Raw genomic sequence first — 20,485 nt, 5'->3', positions numbered from 1 at the left:
GGGGTGATTTGTCTCAGAGTCACTCTGTGGATGTATGTTTGGAAATCTTTGGATCTATATATTTAATGGCTAATATAGCCCTCTGTCACTATATCCTACATTTGGGGTTGGTGGACAAAGAGGAAGGAAAGCATTAGAAATCACTCCTATACTCAAGTCTATACAGCGTCTACTAGGAATTAACACGATGGTGGTTCCACTTTTTGCCAGAAGTCCTGAGGTCTGGTCCTACATCTATTTCTTCCTCCCTATCACCTGAATGATGATTATAAGTTGTGAATATCAAAGATTGATCTCTTTCCTCTTGTAGGTTGGGGTTTCTCAACCTGGGCAACAAGTCTCATTTGGGGTGAGATAAAATTTTGGTATGTGTGGGGGTGGTTACTTGGGATTGAATTCAAAGGCACTCAACATCCCTAGCCCTCTTTTGTATTTTATTTAGAGACAGGGTCTCACTGAGTTGCTTAGCACCTTGCTTTTTGCTGAGGCTGGCTTTGAACTTTCAATCTTCCAAGCTCAGCCTCCCAAGCTGCTGGGATTATAGGCATTCGACAGCCACTGTGCCTGGAGGGTGAGATAATGTTTGTGCTGGATGTTTAGCAGCAGCCCTGGCTGATAAATGCCAGAATTATTGTTCCAGTTGCCAAAAAATGTCCCAGACATAACCAAATGTCCTCTTAGGGGCAAAATTGGCCCTAGTTGAGAACCACTGTAAATTGACACAGGGCATTGAAAACCAGAGGTTTCCTTCTAGATTTTTGGGAACTTTAGATTGGATTAAAATTGGGAGAATTTCAGGCCCAAATTGTTTTGATGTCAATTTGATGGAATGGTGGCTGGTCACCCACAGGTCTTCCTTCCACAGTGGGAGGCTATAGCAAACCTTTTAAGAAGAGAAAAATTTTCATTTTTATATTCAATTTTATTAATATTTTTCTTGGTAACTACTTTTGTTGCTTTGATATGTGCAGAGTCCCTCTTTATTCATCTTCTCATAATTGGCACTGTTAATTGTTTTTACCCTAAGCCTTTAATCCCTATAAAACTCACATTGATGTGATTTGTGAGGTACCGCTTTAACTTTTTGCAGTTTTTTTTCTTTTAAAATGACAAATGTAATGATGCCATTGCTTGAATAATTCCATTCTGCTCCTTAAGACATTCATTATTACTTTTACAGAGTCATACGTTCCGTTTCAAGATTCTGTCAAGAGTCTTATAGTATTATGTTTTTAATTATTAGAACAAAGAAGCTCTTTGTACATTAATTATTTACACACAACACCTAGGTAGACAGTGGGAATCTATATAACTCAAATATTTAATCCTACTTTTCTTTTGTGAGTTTTTTGAAAAACATTTAAAGTTTTCTTTTGGAATTTGACTAAGAAAAGTGGCAAAGAATGGCCGTCTCAGACTCTCTTAATTGGTCGAAAGTGTATATTAAACTCCTACCGCGTCAAGGGACTACCATAAGAGGCAACCATCAGGCTGTCTGTGACTGCTGCAGTCAGGCAGAGAGACAGACTTGAAAGAGGAAACCATGGGCACTGCCTCCTCTGGCCCATGCGACTCTTTCCCTCCTTGCTCCAGGGTTGCTGGAGTCTCCTTCAGGGTAGCAGCAGCAGCCTTGAGAACCAGCCACAGACTCCCTCTTGCAGAACACCAGGACTGTGAGGCTCCCTGTGGCTAGCCTTCTTTCCTCTAGCTAGTGATGCCAACTAGAATAATGGGGAGGAAGACTCTGTATACAGCATGCCTGGGGCTTCCTGGACTCACCAGTTGGAGGTACCCCATGTGTGTGAGCACCCAGGATTGGTTCAGCACCTGTTCTCCAAGCAAAGCTTCTCTCATTCTTGGGTTTCCTATCTTTACTCCTCCTAGGCTCCCTTCATAGGACCTCCTCAGGCATCTCACACTCCTGGGGCCATATTGGAGGAGTGTTTATGATTGATTATTTTGTTCTGTAGAATTTGGCAAATGGTTTTGACCCTGGGCAGCCTCATTGGGTGCCTGAGCAGTCTTTCCTTAATTATAAGATGGGTTGATTGGTTTCCTTCCAGGAGTCTAGAAAACCATATCCAACCCCTCTGGTCAAAACTATGTAAGAAGTAGGTGACTCCTTTGTGTCATAGCTGGTTGACATCCGTTGGTATCAAGTTAACTGTCTGATTTTTCCAAGTTCTTATAATCTGGGTTTTGCTATTGGTATGAGCCTATTTTCTACAGATTTCTATGTCTGCTTATTTGGAACTACTATTTGAATTTGAACTTGTGAGTTATTTTCTTTTCATCTTTTCAGTTTCAATGAGTCCTAAGCATGTAAGCCAGAGAATAATGTCCTTGAAACACCTGACAACCACCCACAACATGCTGTGCTCACACTTGAGGTTGTGCATGACCTTCACTAATCTGCATGACAGTGGGAGAGGTGGGGACATTATTTTTCCAGGATGTACATGAGTGTCACATCAGAGCACACAAGGAGAGCACAGCAGCTTATGAGAAATGGTCACATTTGCAAATATCCACAGACAGGAATGCACAGGGCTTTCCTTGGTGATCTGGTTTTGCAATGAAAGTGGCCTTGTTCCAGAGGGACCTATGCATCTTGATACCACACCCTCTCTGCCCAAAGCCCTTTCCCTTTTCAGCAGCAAAGTTGACCTCCCTAACTCTAGCTATTTCAATAAAATTACCCTTCAGACTCTGAAAAAAAAATGTCTCCAAAGTATGGAACACTCTGTCTTCTCTCCCTCAGTGCTGGATGCTTTCTCTTCAAGCCATCTGTGTCAGAAGGCTCTGTGTCAGATGCTGAAGTGCCAGGGCTTTCTAAGATGGTGTGCTGACCTGGATGATGTAAAACCAGTCCTTTTTTTTTTGGCCCCTTCCCCATCTACCCATACCTCCAGGTGGCAGATGACACCTGTGGCCCAAACAAACATGGCACCTCCTGAGGATATGAGTGCAGAAGGGTGGGAAAGGAATTGCCCTCTGTGGTCTACTATATTCACATGTGTATATGCAAATAACAGACCCTACTTTTATTCCATGCCAAGAACTGGCAAGAGGCAACTGGGTCAGAAGCAGGACCTTTTAGGGTTCCACCTGTGCTTTCCAGCATGTCTTCAGATCCATCAGCCTTCTGTTTGGGAGAGAATGTGCCCTGAATGCAAATGTGTATATTACAAAACATTAATGTCTGAATCCTTGCTCTGCTCTGTAAAAAAAAAAAAAAAAGCAGACTGATTTCTTTCCCAAGACTAATGTGATAACCATGCTATAAACTCTTTTCTACAGATACTTAAGGCACCTCTTGGTGAAGAGAGAAAAATGAGGCTTTCAGAATTCACTTTTACCCAGAGAGGTCTGAATTAGTTCCAGCCTAATTTCACAGGAGAAAATCTGCCCATCTTGGAGAAGTCTCCTCCAGACAGATTTGGCCTTTGTCCATTTACCTTTTCTCCATGAGACCCTTGCTGAATGTACTGTAATATAACTGTCAGATAAGTGGGTGATTTCTGTCAGAGTCATTGGGGGTTTTTCACATCATTACATAGGATGACAAAAGCAAAACAAACCTAAATAAAAGATGATGTATTTCGACCCTCTCAGGAGTTTGTTCTTGTCGGTATTCTAATATCCCTTGAGATAGAAAACTGGATTAATGGGTCTTAGCTATGTACATAGTCCATGATGGGTGATAAGCTCAGGTATATGGACATAGAAAGACCCTCCTTTAGATTGCTCTTAAAGACCTAGGAGTGTGTCCTCTCCTCCCTCTACCTCAGACACAGTTTGGGCACAGCAGGCTCAACTACCTACTAAGGTAGATCTGATTCTGATCCCAAATTGTGATGCTCCAAGACCCCCCTTCATGGACTAACAAGAATACACAGTGATCTTGGATGTCTTTAGGTCACACCCCCACCTGGAACCACATGGCCTAAGAAAGAGGGTCTGTAAGGAACCAGGATAACCAGAGCCATCGCTACTGCTCCGCTATATACTTATTCCATAATATCAGGCTACAACTGTCCCAACCCCCTGTTGCTCTCCTCTGAGTAATATTGAGGCTTGATAATAGGACTCCTAGGCCAGCTCTCAAGAAAAGTATAGCTCTTAGTGACAACACTCTTGGTGATGTTAGCAGCTACAGCACTGAAAAAAGAAAGTGTCTCATACTTTCAAAATGTCTTAAGCGCAGATCCAGCTATCTCACCTCTAGAATGATTAAGAACCTGGCTTCTTTGACTTAGATTCTAAAAGTATTTATAGGGTTTGCAGAAAGGAAGACTTTCATTAGTTTCTCTGGTGAGAGAGGAAATTCCTAGAAAGAGAGTTTGGCATTTGGACTATATGCATGGCCTGTAACGATGAATATTGGGAACACATTTCCCAATCTGGCTTCCTCAGATCTGCATAATACCAATCAGGTCCCCTATAAATTTATATAAATTAGGAAACCTAATTAAGCAAACTTTAAATACGTCCTGACAGGAGACTGGAATGCAAGTCACCAAAGAAAGATGGAAAATTTGCCAAATAAATGTCACCATGAAACATGTTTCTGAAAATATCCACATACTCTAGACTCTGAAATGTTGGTGTGGTCCCCAGTTATCTTTTCTAGACTTACTGGGCCATTTTGTCTTACCCTCAGCTATATCCAAGTTGTTTGGCCTAAAAAAAATCTGTTAGGGTCGTAAACAAGTCAATATGGCACCTGGCATTTTGCCAGAGGGAGTGGTTTGAGAAGTAATGCCAGTGAGCCATTAAGATGTTAGAGATTCCTTAATGACTGACTGCTGTGTCTAGATTATGTCAATTGGGCTAAACTGTGTGTAATCATTAAGATGATGATTCCTTATTGGTTGACTGCTATATCTAGTTATGTTAATTAAGATAAGCTGTGTGTAATTAGTTATGTATACATACCCTTGCTGTCCTACAATAAACGGCTCCCACTCCTGCTGTATCAACCTTCACAAGTTGCTTGTCACCCCCCGGGTTAGTTTGCTGTGGCCAGACTGCAGCAAAAATCCAAGTTTTTTTTTTTTAAATCACAAAATTATGGATAGAATGTTAACAGAAGAAAGAACACACTCAGCATGCTCCTCCTGTGGAGTAGACCTGTTGTTAGCCTGTGGTTGTATCTCCATGTCCCCCCCCCCCGCCCCATCAGTCTTTCACATGCTTCCACACTACCCATCTCATATCAGAAAAGTGGGATCAAATCAGAGATACTGCTGTTATTTGCTTTTTTCCCAAGGAATATAAGTATTTTCCATTTCATGAGATCCTTCTTTCTCATACTTTATAATGGCTTCTTAGTTTTCCAACATATTTCTACACTGTAATTCCTAATACTAAACATTTGTTTCTGGGTGAGGCTTTTTTGGTTTGTTTTTATTCCTGTTATATATGTTGTTGTCAATTGTAAGTGAATAATTAAATGTTTGTATTCATCTATGCTAATTTGACTTAGGTCTTATAGAAGATCTACTAAAGCATGATAATTTTCACAGTTCGTTTCTCATCCTGAGACAGTCCTAGTTAGAGCTAGCTGATGAGCCATCAGCAATGGTCTCTTATTAGATTTACTAGTATATAAATTGTGTCAGAAAGTATAAGACTTAGAGTCAGACAGCTTTGGTGCAAACCCTGACCCTGCACTTAACAGTTTGCTTAATTTCAATAGGTCATATAACTTTCCCAAACCTCAGTCTTAATAGCTATAAAATGGGAAAGATCAGAGTGCCTGCCTCATTGAACTGTGGTTAGGATTTCACTTGTACTCATGTGTGTGTACTTGTGTATTTTGCATATTTTGTGGGATAGACAGGAGGACAAAGGGGAAGTACTGAGTGACAGGGACCAGCATGATTTCTGCATGCCCAAGACACTTCTTCCCCAGGTCTTCCTCATTGTCTGGCAGTGGGGACCCCTTTTTAAATGGTGAGAATGAAGGACATGGCAGGACAGACTTGGCCGAACCCTGAATGTGTCACCCAGCTCTGCCACTTAGGAGCTCCTGGATTTAGATATGTAATTTCTTCTCATTCACAGCCGAAGTCCCCGCCTCATAGAGTTGGTGTGATAATTCATGAGGTTGTGTGTGTGTGCAATGCTTGTGTTATAATAAATGGTCAGCAGGAACCAGAAAAAAAAAGTCACTTACTGTCCCTCTGCTTCAGTGTCTACATTAGTAAGATAGAAATAATAATAATGACTCCCAAGGGTTATCACTAGGATGGGGGGGGAGGGTAGAGAGAGCACTAGTGTGGTCTTGGCATTGTTTCACACATGGCAGCTCTAGGGGCATATTATTACTCCCAGTGTCAAGTGCTGGAGCTGCACAGGTACCACCTAGACTCTTGAAGTCCATAGCTGGCAGTTTGAGCATTGGAAATTAACTAGCCCTGTAGATGCAATGCCTGCAGACAAATGAACCACCTCTTCTGTAAGCCTACAAATTGGGAGCCACTTAAGCTCATCTACTATAACGTGACTTGTGCAGGAATTTTAAAGTCTACAATGTGGGCTTTTAATGTTTCCCTTACAGAAGTCAAGCTTTTAATTACATCTTCAGTGTGATTTATTGCTGATGAGATAATTAGAAGGGATTGAGGCAACAGGTCCTGGTGGAGAAACTGTGTGTAATAGATTGCAGGAATGCTTTAACTATTGTAATGGTTTTTGAGCTCAGGGTGGGCCTAGAATTTTCTCTCTAGGCCCATGGAGAAAAATATGTACTGGGAAATTGTGTGAAGTACGAGGAGTCACTGTGGAATTGAGTCTGAATTGTACAACCTCATCACACCATGAATTCAATCCCAAGACATGTTATGGGCTATAACTCTTGGGAGTCCTTAGAGATGCTATAATACCTTTTAAAATTAGACCTGTTCAAATTCTTGTTCGTGCTCATGCTTTGCATTAGAAACCATTATTTTCCATTCATATGTGAGCTCAAGTATTCTTCCAAACAATAATTCAGTATTCCTTTCAGAATGACTCTATTGCACCACAGTTTTCTTGGAAGGTACCTTTGTTTTCTTCAATGCTCTGAGGTGTGAAGTCTACATAATTTACTAAATGCATCATGTTTACATATGCATAAGCCAGTTACCTCCAAATCACCATTTTCTGCCTGCACTATTGGCTGGATGCTTCAAGAAAATGAAGCTTAATTTTCTGTAAGCAGCGTTCCATGGTTTCCAAATAAGCTTGCAGAGACACAGACAAACTAAATTATGTGGTGGTAACTATAAAGACAGGAATGAGATGCCAGTGTGGAAACAAGCCAGGTGTGTGCAATAGGTCTAGCATCATGCGATCATAATATACAAAGAAACATGGAAATAAGATTTGAGGGACCCCCCCCAGGCTGTTGCCAGGTTGGGCTGAGGTCTGAGATGTTAGCAGTAGGAGTTAGCACCAATCTGAAAACCAGGAGACCCAATTTCAGCACAGGAAATCTCTGAATTTGGAGCTGTCAAGCATGATAGTTTTAGCTTTCCACCTCATCCTCAAAGGTATACAATGGTCACTTGATTGTTAAGCCATTTTACCATGTATACTAGTGGTGGTTTTATGGTAACAGAAACAGCGTTTGCACTTGGTTTAAAATATTTACTTCTTTTCTTTTGTGCCTTCTTCAAATTTATCCCTATCTGCTTTCATCCAGGCTCTCTGCTGGGAACTGGGGGCAGTTAGATGTGACTATCTAGCATCCTTGCTACTCTGCACTCAGTCCAGAATGGACAACAGGTTGTGTAATGATGCACAGAAGCGGCACCTGTGGGACCTGTGCCCGCGGACATCCCCAGGAATCTTCCTGGGTGGATGTTGAGAGGAGATTCCCTAGATGAAGACATATTTGAGCAGAGCCTTGGTTCTCCAGGAAGGAGCATTCTGGGAGAGAAACAGCTTGCGTCTCCCTCATTAAAATTCCACCAACTCAATGGAGAGCAAGTGTTCTCCTTTTACAAATCAGGAGAGGGGAGACCCAACACCAGGCAAGGGCTGTGTCTTAATCATCTCTGTATCCCCCAGAGTGTCTGGCTCAGGGAGTGCTGGAATTGAATTTAGATCTGCCCAAGGTCCCAGGGCAGAATGGAGAACAGTACACAGATTGTGTTGATTAAAAAATCCTGCATTTAGGGATTATTTTTCCCCTTTGGGCTAAAAAGAAAAATGTTAGCATGTGGCATGAGAACTGATGGAGCCGTGCGAACTATCTTGAGTTACATCTAACAAGTCTCCTGTGGTCCTGTCACTCACGCTCTCTCCCACCTTGGGCCTGTGGCCCTGCACTACATTCCTCCATTTACTCAATCATTCAGCAAACCTCACCCAGCTATTAGTGTTGGGTTGTTTCAGGTCTTGAACACAGTGCCAAGGAGATAACTGAGTGAGTAAGACATGATACCTATTTTCTGAGAGCCTGTGGTTTGGTGAGGGAGGTAACAAGGAAACAAACTTTAATTTTTTGAAGATACATATTTATATCACAACCAAAATCATTCAAAGAAATACAGAAATTGTCCCTCCCATTCCTGTCTCCCATCAGCCTGACTTCCCGCCTCCTCCACAAATAGAAGCCATGATTATTAGTTTTTTATCTATCCTTCAAGAGAAGTTTTTTGTTGTTGTTGTTGTTGTTTGCACTACTGGGCTTGAATCCAGGGTGTTCCAACACTGAGCTACATTCTAGCCCTTTGTGTTTTTTAATTTTGCAACAGGGTGTCACCAAGTTGCTGGGGTTGGCCTTGAACTTGGAATCCTCCTGCCTCACTCACTGGAGTTGCTGGGATTACAGGCATGAGCCACTGTACCTGGCTCCCCTTGATAAGGTTCTTGATGCATATAGAAACAAACACAAATGCTTGGCCCTTTCCCCTTAACATAGTCATATATGATACATGCTGTACTTTGCTGTTTTAATTTAATATATCTTGAAAATTCTAGCACATCATACAGCTGTGTCATTTTCTATTGTGTGGGCATATTATAGCTGATTTAACTGTGAATATTTGAAGTATTTCCAGGTTTTGCTATTTTAAACAATACAGTAGTGTTGCTGCAAATAGGTATTTGTGAGTGTAAATCTGAATCCCACAGGGAAATTTGAGAATCAAAACAGCTAGCAACCTTTTAAATCCCTTTACTATTGTTCTATTATTTGTAATCAGCATATGGTCATGCTTTTCTTTGTGACCAGGTCTGAAATTATAATCTTATTTGTTTTCGGGGTAAATTTTGACTCATTTATATTTATTGATATAAAAAGTTTGGTCACAACAGTTCTGTTGGTTTTTGTTTTCCTTTGTGTATTTTTTTCTCACTATGTATTCTGTCTTCTTTGTGAGAGGGCATGTGCATATAATTATTCTGATATTTAGGAGTATTATCCCTTTGAACAGTGATGAAATTCTGCCTCTCTCTGTCCCCTCCCCTTCTTCTACCACTTGATAATTAATATACTTATCATTTTAGGGTTTACCTTTGTTCTATAAAATTTCATTAATTTTTTTGTCTTTTGATGCTTTTATGTTGCACCAGTTATTAAGTAACTCACAAGCTGGACCTACTTCTTCCCTCTGCCTGTTTTGTTGTTACTTTTACCACTTCCTCATTGCTAGAGCATTCTGTTGCCAAATTTTCACCTTTGTTTATTGGAAGAAAATGTATTTTTCAAGTCACCTTCACAGCTGGCATGAGTCACCTAGTAGGTCCTTTGGAAGGGCTCATGGGAACAATAGTCCTCAAGTTCTGTATTCAGAACCTCTTTTCTGTGTTATTTATTCTTCAAGGAGAGTTCAGATAGACGTAAAACCCCAGATTCCGCATTCTATTCTTACGTAACGTGTAGATACTGCTCTGTTGTTGACTTCAGGCTTTGAATATTGCTGTGCTAAAATCTCAGGGCAGCCTTATTTCTCTTAAGTCTCACAAGTTACTTGCACATACTTCTGCTACCATGTTGATGTTTCTTTATTTTGAAAATCTAGTACATAATTTAATTAGGATGAACCTTAGTATTGACCATTCCAGGTCCATTTCCCTGGCGCACACTAGGCCTTTTTCTTATGTGGATTCAATTCTTCTTTATTTCAGGAATGTTTAGATGGATTATATTTTAAATGTGTCCTGTTCCATCATTTTCAATGGTCTCTTAGGGGGATCAGCCTCATGTGAGGTTTCCCCTGCCTCTTCTCTAGAGCTCTCACTTATTCTCTAAACCATTGGGATTTCCTCTTTTCTTTCGGACATCCTTCCCTCTTACTGTGTTTTCTGGTGTCCATTAACCTTGTACTTCTTCCAGTTCTGGCTTCATCACCTGAACTGTCTCCTCATCTCTGAGTTTTTGTACACTTCATTGTCTTTTTTATTTTTTTAGTTTTCTAATTTATTTTTTAAAAAATAAATGACAGCAGAATGCATTACAATTTTTATAACACATATATAACACAATTTTTCATATCTCTGTGTATAAAGTATGTTCACATCAATTCGTGTCTTTATACATGTACTTTGAATAATGATATCCATCACATTCCTTGCTAACCCCCTGCCCCCTCCTTTCCAATAAGGGTGATTGTTTCACTTGGATACATGATATTATAATTGGTCCATATTTTCATGATTTTCTGTTCATTGTTATGTGGTAAGTTTTGATGCCCTTTTCTCAAATTTTTAATTAATTTTTAAAATCAACGTATCAGCCACTTTTATAACAACAACAAAAAAACTATTATTGGAATAAGTTAGGTTTTACTGGTCTGCTTATTCATAAAGGAGTCCTGTGGATGAAACTGAGGAACGAGGCCATCCACGGACTTCAGAGTCCAACAGCCCCTAGCTTGAGTGGTTCACCCGTGACAGATGGATTCCTATTAAAATGGCTCCTCTAGCTAGTCCTATCTTTTTCTGTTCCTATGAAACAGATGGGGCCCCAAAGAGTTTCTCTCCTCAGCTGTGTTCACCCCCTCTCTAGTTCTCTTGCTGTGCCAACTAAGTGCTTTGCAATGAGCTTCTTCCTTACACAGAAACAATTTTGTAGGCATCTTCTGAGATCTGTGGCCCCTGGGCCATTTTCCTCTATCCTACCTTTTCATTTCAACTCTAACCTATCCCTTAGTTCTTGCTGAGCAGGAACTTTTGGTCTATCACTTCATAAGGAACCCTTTGCCTGTGGGAAAGATATTTGTGCTGATTTTTATTTGTTTGCTTTTTTATTGGCCCACTTGGACCTTTTACTTTTTAATTTCCATCTGGGTGGCTTCTGCTATACTGTTGAAGCCTAGAGGCTCTCTTTCTTTTTTTAGTGTAAGTGTAAGTGAAATATATGACTTTTCTCCCTGTTTTCATTGTTAATTATATCTGATATGCAGGAGGGGAAGAGAGAAGTTGCTAGTTGTATTCTGTCCTACCACCTGGTTAGATACTGTATCTCTTAACCCACAGTTTGAGCAAATACAACAATTTTACTAGAAACAGAAATAATAATAGCTAATATTTTATCTCTGTGTCAGTCACAAGGTTTTCTATGAGTCCAGAGGAGGTCCTTGAGGCTGGTTGCCAGGTGCTTCTTATACCAGGTCACTGTTCCCATTCATGCCCTGAGGAAGAGAGGGGACAAACTGAGAATGAGTTGTATGATCTGAAGGGTAGGAGAATTCATGAGTCAAGTACTCATCCTGGTGGCATTAACAGTAGCCTAAGACACACTTTATGGTTTCAGAAGGTTCTTCTTGGGCTCCTGATTTGTTTATAATGATATTTTTACTAGTTTGTCTACCAGATGTATAAAAGTGAAAAAGTCAGGCTGCATTTGGCCCAGGCTTCTCCAGGACCCTTCTGTTAGGTCCTCAATGCCAGCTTCAGCCTAGACCCCTGGAGATGCTGGTGGACCTTTGTCACAGAAGGGCATGGAGCTCCCACCTGTCCAACCAACCAGCCTGTCCACTTATGTCACCATCCATCTAGGTCAGGGTAGAGTCTTGGGGAGGATCTGAGAGAAGTAAGAGGAGCTCATGTACCTAAGTCCACTTGTGGTCCACCACCAAATCTGTGTATGGAGGTTTCCAGTTGTGTCCTTCTTTCACCCCCAAGTAAAAGAACCATTCAGTTTCTCAATGCCTCTTAGGCTTCCTATATTGTCAGGATAAGATCTAAGTTCTCAAGTTTGTCACTCATGGTCTTCCACCAATCCCTGTGGCTTCATGACCCATTAAATAACAATGTAGGTTAGCCTCCTTTATAAGAGTAAAAACATGCATGCATATGTTGATGTTTTAAGCATTGAAAAACAGAAGCTAAAGCTATGTTTAATAGCACCTAGATTTGGATTCAGAATTCGAGATGGTGAAACTGGATGCAAATTGCCCATTAGGAATAGAGGTTCTTATATGTATCCTAAAAACACATTTTCCACTTACGTACCCTAAAAGCCATTTACAAATTTAGGCTTCAGGATGAGTCCTGGAATAGTGCTATGTCAGAAATCAACCCTTGGAATGTATATGTACATATGTGATGTGTAGTAGAGCAGAATTTTTTAAAATAGATAAACAAAAATTAACAGACACACTTATGTGCATTCATATTTTTATATACATTTACAGTTTAGAAATAGTTTTTTTTTTCCTTCTTTTCTGGTACCAGGGATTGAACCCAAGGACACTCAACCACTGACCCACATCCCCAGCTCTTTTTATCTTTTATTTTGAGACAGCATCTTACTAGGTTGCTTACAGCCTCACTAAATTGCTGAAGCTGCAATCCTTCTGCCTCAGCCTCCCTAGCCACTGGGGTTACATGCATATGCCACCACACTGGCTTAAAAACAGATTTAATCCTATTAAAATTGATTTGAGTAAAGCTAATCTTAAGTATAAATCAGCTTAACCAATAAATCAATCACTTCATTCAAACTGTCTTTGTTGTTTTGAAAACCTGCCTAGAATGTTTCCCTACCTCCTCCCTACATGTGAACCTCAGCTCAACTTCTGCTTCCTCCCAGAAGCCTTCCTTGACTGCCATTGGCTATTTGAGTTTACACATTACCAAAAGTCACAGTGACTTTCATACTCTTTCTGCAGGGATGTGGCCCAGGCAGAGATCAGCTATCACTACACCAACCCCTTTCCCAGGGCTCTGTCCATCCTGGCTCTCGTAGTCCTGGATGAGCCCATTCATGTCTCGTCTTGTAGCACCTACTATTATTTTTCAAGTTTCGTCTTTATTAGTTGAAGACCTAAGAAGTTTGGTTGGCCATTGACTCCTTCAGTAAAACTGATCATTATAATTCTGTTTTCTACATTCACTGCCAATCTGTTCCAGGTCTCCCATACATATGAGGAAAAGGAAATGCTGAACCATTAGCTAGGAAATACAATTAAATCCCAAGTTGGCATTTCTAACCAACATTTTGCATATTCTTTTTTTTGGCCCCAGAATGTGGAAAAGACTGGATTTTATCAGACGCTTTAAAAGCTTATTTTTTCTAACTAACCTTTCTGCTCTAGATTATTCAGGGGGAAAAATAAGTGTTACTCCACTAATGCATATTTACCAGTGTTGTGCAAGTTCTAAATGTATTTCTTTTTCCAGATGAAGGATTACCATTAGAATCAAGGGAAACATTAAAGTCTCCTCAAATCAGGTTACCAAGAATAGTCTTAATGGCTTTAATAGGGAAATTTATCCATCTTTGCTTGTAGGTTGTAGCATAATTAGTTTAACTCATATTCTAAGTTTAATGTCAGTATTTTAAGCTCTTGCAAAAACTGTGTTTTAAAAAAGACTTTGTTAGCAAGCGCCTGAATAATGGGGTCCTGATTCCTTTCCTCATGCCCAATTTTATATAAAATGATGCCTTCTCTGAGGGTAAAAGAACATGAATATATATTGATGTTTTAGGCACTGAAAAGTAAAAACTGGAATTGCATATAATACAATTTAATTTGAGCAGACATAACCTGGCTCAAATCCCTGTCAGATGAGCTCCAATTAGAAATGGGATTCATCCGTTTATGCTTTGGAAGTCCCTTCCTTGAGCCCCAAGTGCATTTTCTGTCATTGCAGTTGGTTGTGGCTGGGAGCATACTATTAGCCTCTCAAGGGTGAATGCTACAAGTTCCTGAACATCCTCAGAGCAGAAGATGACAGTGGCTACCTGTTAATTTTTGATAGCTTAATATTCATGCTAAGCACTTATGCAGCCTGAGAGGTTGATGGTGCCTGTACTATGGCCATCCCCATTTTACAGATAAGAAGGCAGAGGCTCAGAGAAGATCCCTGACTTTCCTGACAAACAACAACACTGGTATTCAGATGCAGAAACCTGAAGTCCCAACCCTTTAACTTAAGTGCGAGATTGTTACCTTATGACATAGGCCCTCAGTGTGCTTCTGGGGACTGTGCAAGAGCAAATACAGGCAGCTCTGGGGGACTTGGGTCATGCCCTAAGAGCAGATGAGTGAACTCCTAGTTAACAGAGCTGGGTGTCATCTCCATTTTGCCATTGACCATCTGTAGGTTCTGGGAGAGATCATTGAACTTCTCTGAAACAAGACAGAGGAGAATTGTATCTTGCTGGATGGCTTCAGGAGACCATTTCCTGTGCAAATACCATATCTAGGATCTCAATTCACAAACTGGTTGATCACCATGCTACCCTGGGTCCACAAACACAAAGATCATGGCCAGCAGCTACTGTGTGTGGACGATGTGGCAGATCTGGTGCTGAGTGCTTAACTACATTCCAGCTTAACCTTTATAATCCTAGTAACTAGTTTGCTTTTCACTTTCCTTCTGCAGATGAGGAGATCGAGGTTTGAAACTAACTTGTCCACAGTCCCAGCTGGGGTGGCAAAAAAGGGATTGTGCTTAGTTCCACCCGATTCCAAAACCTACTTAGTCTCTCCTGCCTCCCCAGGGTTCTTTGAAAGTTCAATGAGTCTGGTTATTGCTCTTAAAACTGTATTAAGCAGCATCAACTGTAACTTATTTGTGTTCCAGTTTATTAGAGCCCACGTGCCTAAGGGAATTGTAGACTCGCTGTTTCTCCCTCTTTCAAATTCCATGGTGTACAGCATCCTCAGCACTTCTGCAGATTGCTCCAGCACTGGATTACCTGCTGTGGACCAGATATACAACAGGAGGGACCTAGTGATGTTGGTGAGGAGGATTCTAGAGTCCTGCAGGCTTCCAGCAGCCTGAGAATGCAATAGTGCAGGGAAGAGGCTGGGACCAAGAAAGGCAGTTTAAGAAGGCATCTCGCCTTTGTTCCATTCCAGGCTCGGGAAGTGTTATCCCAGCTTCTACTCTCCACCCTACAGAAGGCTCATCTGGACCTTTTTCAGGAACTGCTAATTGCAAACACTCTGGGTGCATTGATCCAGAGCTGCTCTGATGAAGTAATTATTCCCAACAGCACCTAGGAGGGCTGAAGGAGATTAGTGTGAAAGGGCCAGCCCCAGGTCTCCATTGCTGAGAGGCCTCCCAGCCTGCTCCCAGCGAGAACTTGAGCCTGGCCCAACTCTTTAATTACCTTCAGAGGCACTAAAGTTTAAATTAAATCCTGGTTGTTTCCATATTAGCTTCTGCCAGAACCTTGAGCTAAACATCAGTGAGGCTGGGTGGGAGAGGGAGATTGGTGTGTGTGTGTGTGTGTGTGTGTGTGTGTGTATGTGTTGTGGTATTTTTTCCTTGGGCCCTTTACCTGAAGGATTCCATACATTCAAGAGCAGACCAGTAATTGGTTTCCTAGCACAAGTTTATAGATATTCTATGATGCTCATATGTCAGATTTGCCATTTCGAGGCATCCCCAGTCAAGTGTTCAAATGTGGCTTCAGTTAGGATTGCTAACAGACAGACACCTGGTCACACTTGCTCCCTGTCTCCCTCTGGTAGATATTAGCAATCCAGCTTTGAATATAGACTTTTTATCCTGTTCCCATTTCCATTTATTTCTTAATATCACCTGCCCAGTATTTTCTGTACCTCTTTCTTTCCCTTTAAGTCTAATCCTCTGAAAGGGCTTGCTATCATTCTGCCCCCAAAGTCATCAATAAGCTGAAAACAGGTTCGGATACCAGTTAAAGCCTTTGGGAGTACTTTTTAAAGAATTTCAATTTTCTAATTGAAAATTGTTTTTCTCCTTTCAAAATTTTGAAACTTTCTTCCTAGCTCTTCATGAGCCCTTGACTTTGGGAGGGAGGATGGAACACAGGGGCCAGGGTTAGGCAGAGATAGGCTAGTGACATTCATTCAGATCAGAAGCAATGCCTTTCCTCTCCCATTATCTGCTGCCCAGGCAGCCTAACTGCCCCATAAGCAAATATTATGAGATCAGTCCTCTCCCTTGCCCTTCTATAACCTCCAGGGCTGCAGTAACCCTGGAAGAGCTTCTTCTACTGTATTGGCAACAGTGAGCCCTTTCCACTTCTGTCAACTGGGTTGCTTATGCTGTACTTCAGGCTTTACTTCAATGCTGTCTGCATTCAAATCCAGGCTAGCTCATGGTGCTTTAAAGCTCCACACCCTTGGATGGAGGGGCGAGAAGGTGCCCAGGTGGAAATGGCTATCACATCTGTTTCCCAGTGCTATCTACCTTCCATGGATATGGCATGTGCCTCATTTACATTTGCTTATTGCATTTCAGTCATATTTTCCAGACAGGCAAAGTCCATTGGGAGAGCCTCAGATTACCTGGGCCCTTCCCTGACTGTGTGCTCTGCTTTCCTAGGGGAGGGACCTGTCTTTTTTTCACATTGTGGAGTAATATGCAATGGCACTATGCTTTTCTCTAATGAAGCCCTAGTGGCTGCCCATGTGACGTGTAGCAGGCTGTTCTGGCAGTCCTCCCAAAAGGCCATTGTTCTCACACCAAAGCTAATGAAGGTAAGGGCTTGCTCTGTCCTGTATCGCTCAGCAAGCTGCCTGCCTGTGTCATTATAGAGCATCCTTTACATGCGAGGACCTGACATTTGTACTTCTTTCAACCCAGAGCTTGGACCATGTATATTAATGGCATACATGAGGACTAGAAACTTGTAAGCCCAATCTATCCAGGGAACCAGTCCCACACACAGGGATGGCATTCAAGTCCGGACTCTACAACATAATAGCATTTGACCTTGGGAATTTGTAACTCGTGTGTCCTTTCATTCATGTTTTCTTTTGAACAACTACTACATACACTTTATGGTAAGTGCTAGGAACATAGGTGTGGGCAAGTCCGACCTATCCCCCCACTGTGGAGTTTATCCACTTGAGAGAAGGCAGACAGAAATTGCAACCCAAATCTCTTGAACTTCCGACTGACTAGCCTATAAAAGAAGTAAGGAGACATGTTACTCTTTATGCTACCAGCATTTCCCCAGGCTTAAAAATAAAGCATAACAATACAATTCTAACATTATGTAGACTGTTGGGGTATGGAAAGGAGAATATAAATTTATTGAGTCCCTGCTATAGGCCAGAAGCTATGAGCCATGTTTTACTGATGCTATTAGCTAAGTTTTATTATGCCATTTTGCAGATGGAAAAATTGTAACTTTCAAAAGGCAACAAGGGGGTTATGACAGCCCAGCAGTAGGTATATATTGAGAGCATTTCTATGCCAGGCTGTGTTTGATGTTGAGGAATCTCAGAACATGTTTATGTTGCTATTATCTAGGGGGATATGGGCATTGAATGAGAAATCAGAGGTGGGATAAAAGTCATCTGAGGAGCAAGTCCGAGTGTTAGGAAGTACTCAGAGAGGAAGTAACCTTAAAACTAAGATATAATGGAGACATTGGCATTGTCAAGGAGACAAGGAGAGGTATGTCCAGGTGAAAGAGTGAAGGAATGGGAGGAAGGACAGAACATGGAGGCCAAGGCAGGTGAATGCAGAATGGAGACAGCAAGGTCTTCAGTGATGGACCCTACCATCACTTAGGTCATACCATGAAGTTATGACTTAACTTACAGAGGAAGTGTGAGCCTTTGAAGTAGCTCAAGCAGGAAAGTGACAAATGTCCATTTTAGAAAGGTCACTCTAGCTGCTGGATGAAAGCGAGAATGTGGGGAGAAAGATGGGAGTTCAATTTGGAGCCTGTATAGATGTCCCTGGGGCATTATGGACTGGAATAAAGGCAGAGATAGCAAGAAGCAAACATTCTGTGGCCCACTGATAAGGAGGGTGCAGAAGACAAATCTAGGACAATTCCTAAGTGTTTACCTGAGGCTTTGAATATCTGGGTACCTCCTGTGAGAGGAGGCTCACCTTGGGGATCAGTGGATCCCAAAAATGATGCCAATGTACCAGCCACGTTGGAGCAGATTGGGGTCACGTAAGAAAGGTACGAAGTGACCTGGAGAAACAAGAAAGGCAAATGGGGAAACATCATTGAGATGGAAGATGCTGAGCAGAGACTACTGGGAGAATGAGAACAACGCAAAGCAAGCTGAAATCCAGGTGGAAGCCAGAGGGGGATATAACTGAACATGGGAGAACAAGGGGGCTAGCTGGTAGTCACCCACTCAGGAAAGTAATGTAGTGGAAAAATAGCTCAGCTCTCTGATCTTCATGACTTAACCAAATGCTTCCCTAGACAGCACCATATTTCCTCTGAAGACTGATGCTGAGCACCTTCATCTCTCACCAGGAAGGGTGGAGAGCAGCAGGACTCCTCATTAGAAATGATAAGACTGGCCCACTTCAGGGCAGAGTGCAGGAACAGCAGGTGGATATGATTTTACACTTTCCTCCCCATAAAATTAATTTTCCTAGGGGCTGGGAATGTGGCTCAAGTGGTAGCGCGCTCGCCTGGCATGCGTGCGGCCCGGGTTCGATCCTCAGCACCACATACAAACAAAGATGTTGTGTCCGCCGAAAACTAAAATATATATATATATTAAAAAATTCTCTCTCTCTCTCTCTCTAAAAAAAAATTAATTTTCCCTAGGAAGGTACTAAGTATATTGCAAGGACTCTTGGGTCCTTCACTTCTGAAAGCAAGAATCACAGGTTAGAAATTTTTTTCGGGGTGGTGATGAACCCTTAAAAGGCAAGTGTTTTCCTCCCATGTACAGCTGTGTACTGTGGCTGGAGAACCAAATCTGAACAAATAGCTCTCTGCAGGCTGTCATCTTTGATTATTTTTTTCCTCTGGAATATAGCAAACTCTAGGCTGGATATGCCTGACTTTCTCCTCCCAAGGACTTCTCTGTTGAGGGCACTATGAGTGAACAGGGTTTTGGACTTCTCTGTTGAGGACCTATCTCCATTTTGGTTTTACAATCTCTCTCTATCCATGCCAGCAGCTCCCTGCTTGTGGATCTGTCCCTGAGTGACAGATTCACTCTTTCAAGATTCCAGTGCCTGATTCCATCAACCATCCACAGCCTGTGTACTTTGGGAAGCCTATGGGAAATCCAGGAGTCTTGTGAAGATACAGATTACCTGCACATCTGTCAGGGTTTAGTTAAACACAACTGAGTAATTTATCTTGCAGTGAGTGATTTCCTTTGCAAGTTGACTTGGCAATTTTCTCTGCTCAGAGAACATTTGGAATAGATGGTGTGCATAGCGAGAGAAAACATAGATGCTATGAATTTTCCAATTTCAATTGTGAGATTGACCACAGAGCCCACATCCTTTTATGTGGTCTGTGAAGACATTTCTTAGTGGCTGTTTTAAAATATGGTCATGTCCTAGTTGGTAAAAGCAAGGAAGTGTCTTGAGGTAATTAGCAACTTGGGTATAAGCACTGAACACACATCCAGGTGGTACTTTGCAGAGTTTAAAGTCTGGATATTAGCTGGAATGAAAGTAGCTTTTAGGTTGCATAGAGCCAGTCTGGGCCTAGTCACTGGTGAATGAGGAGACATCTTTCCTGCCAGAGGTCTGGGAAGCTGGCTTTTCTACCAGGCTCCGGGCTTAGGAAAGATGAGCTGGACTGTAAAGCAGACATGGAAAACAGAAATAAGGAGAGGCTCTGTATGGTGGTGTTTTCTTCTGGTGAAGAGTCACCTGGCCTTTGCAAGGCAGATGGTAGCTGGGCACCTCAATTCAGTCAGGGTCTGTGCTGTTTGGAGGCTGGTTAAGTACCCAGGTGAGGATGAGTCTAGATGTGCGGTGGCTTCTGAGCCTTTAGCATCAGGAGACACTCAGAACTTGGCTCACTGTGCAACACTGAGCTTTTGACTGCTTAGCTGCTTGCTTGTGGAGCTTTAGAATTTGGGAAAAGTGACAGTTGTGGGGTTCCTCCCCACATCCCTTATTCATTGGGATTTTGGCTATGTGGGTTTCTAATTTCTCTCCCCAATTGCTAAAGGCCACAAAATGCATTGCTGGTTTTTCTGTCTCTTGGTAGCAGCCCACTGCCTGGATCCTTTGCCAGGATTCTCAAACTCAGAATTAAAGCATTCCCTGAGGCAGAGTCGGGAAAATAGGCAAAGTCGGCTCCTGTCTGCATCCTTTT

At 41.8% G+C, this 20,485-nt stretch overlaps 1 protein-coding gene across 2 annotated transcripts in view; it reads left to right on the top strand.

The window, feature by feature from the left end:
• Window positions 1-20,485, top strand: part of SPOCK1 (SPARC (osteonectin), cwcv and kazal like domains proteoglycan 1) — a 504,325-nt gene that overhangs the window by 465,173 nt on the left and 18,667 nt on the right. The window lies entirely within an intron of this gene.

Source organism: Spermophilus citellus (assembly GCF_964194105.1).
Source record: "Spermophilus citellus genome assembly, chromosome: 1".
Classification (NCBI taxonomy): Eukaryota; Metazoa; Chordata; class Mammalia; order Rodentia; family Sciuridae; genus Spermophilus; species Spermophilus citellus.
The sequence above is the reverse complement of the archived record's forward strand: the minus strand, read 5'-3'. Positions and strand labels throughout refer to the sequence as shown.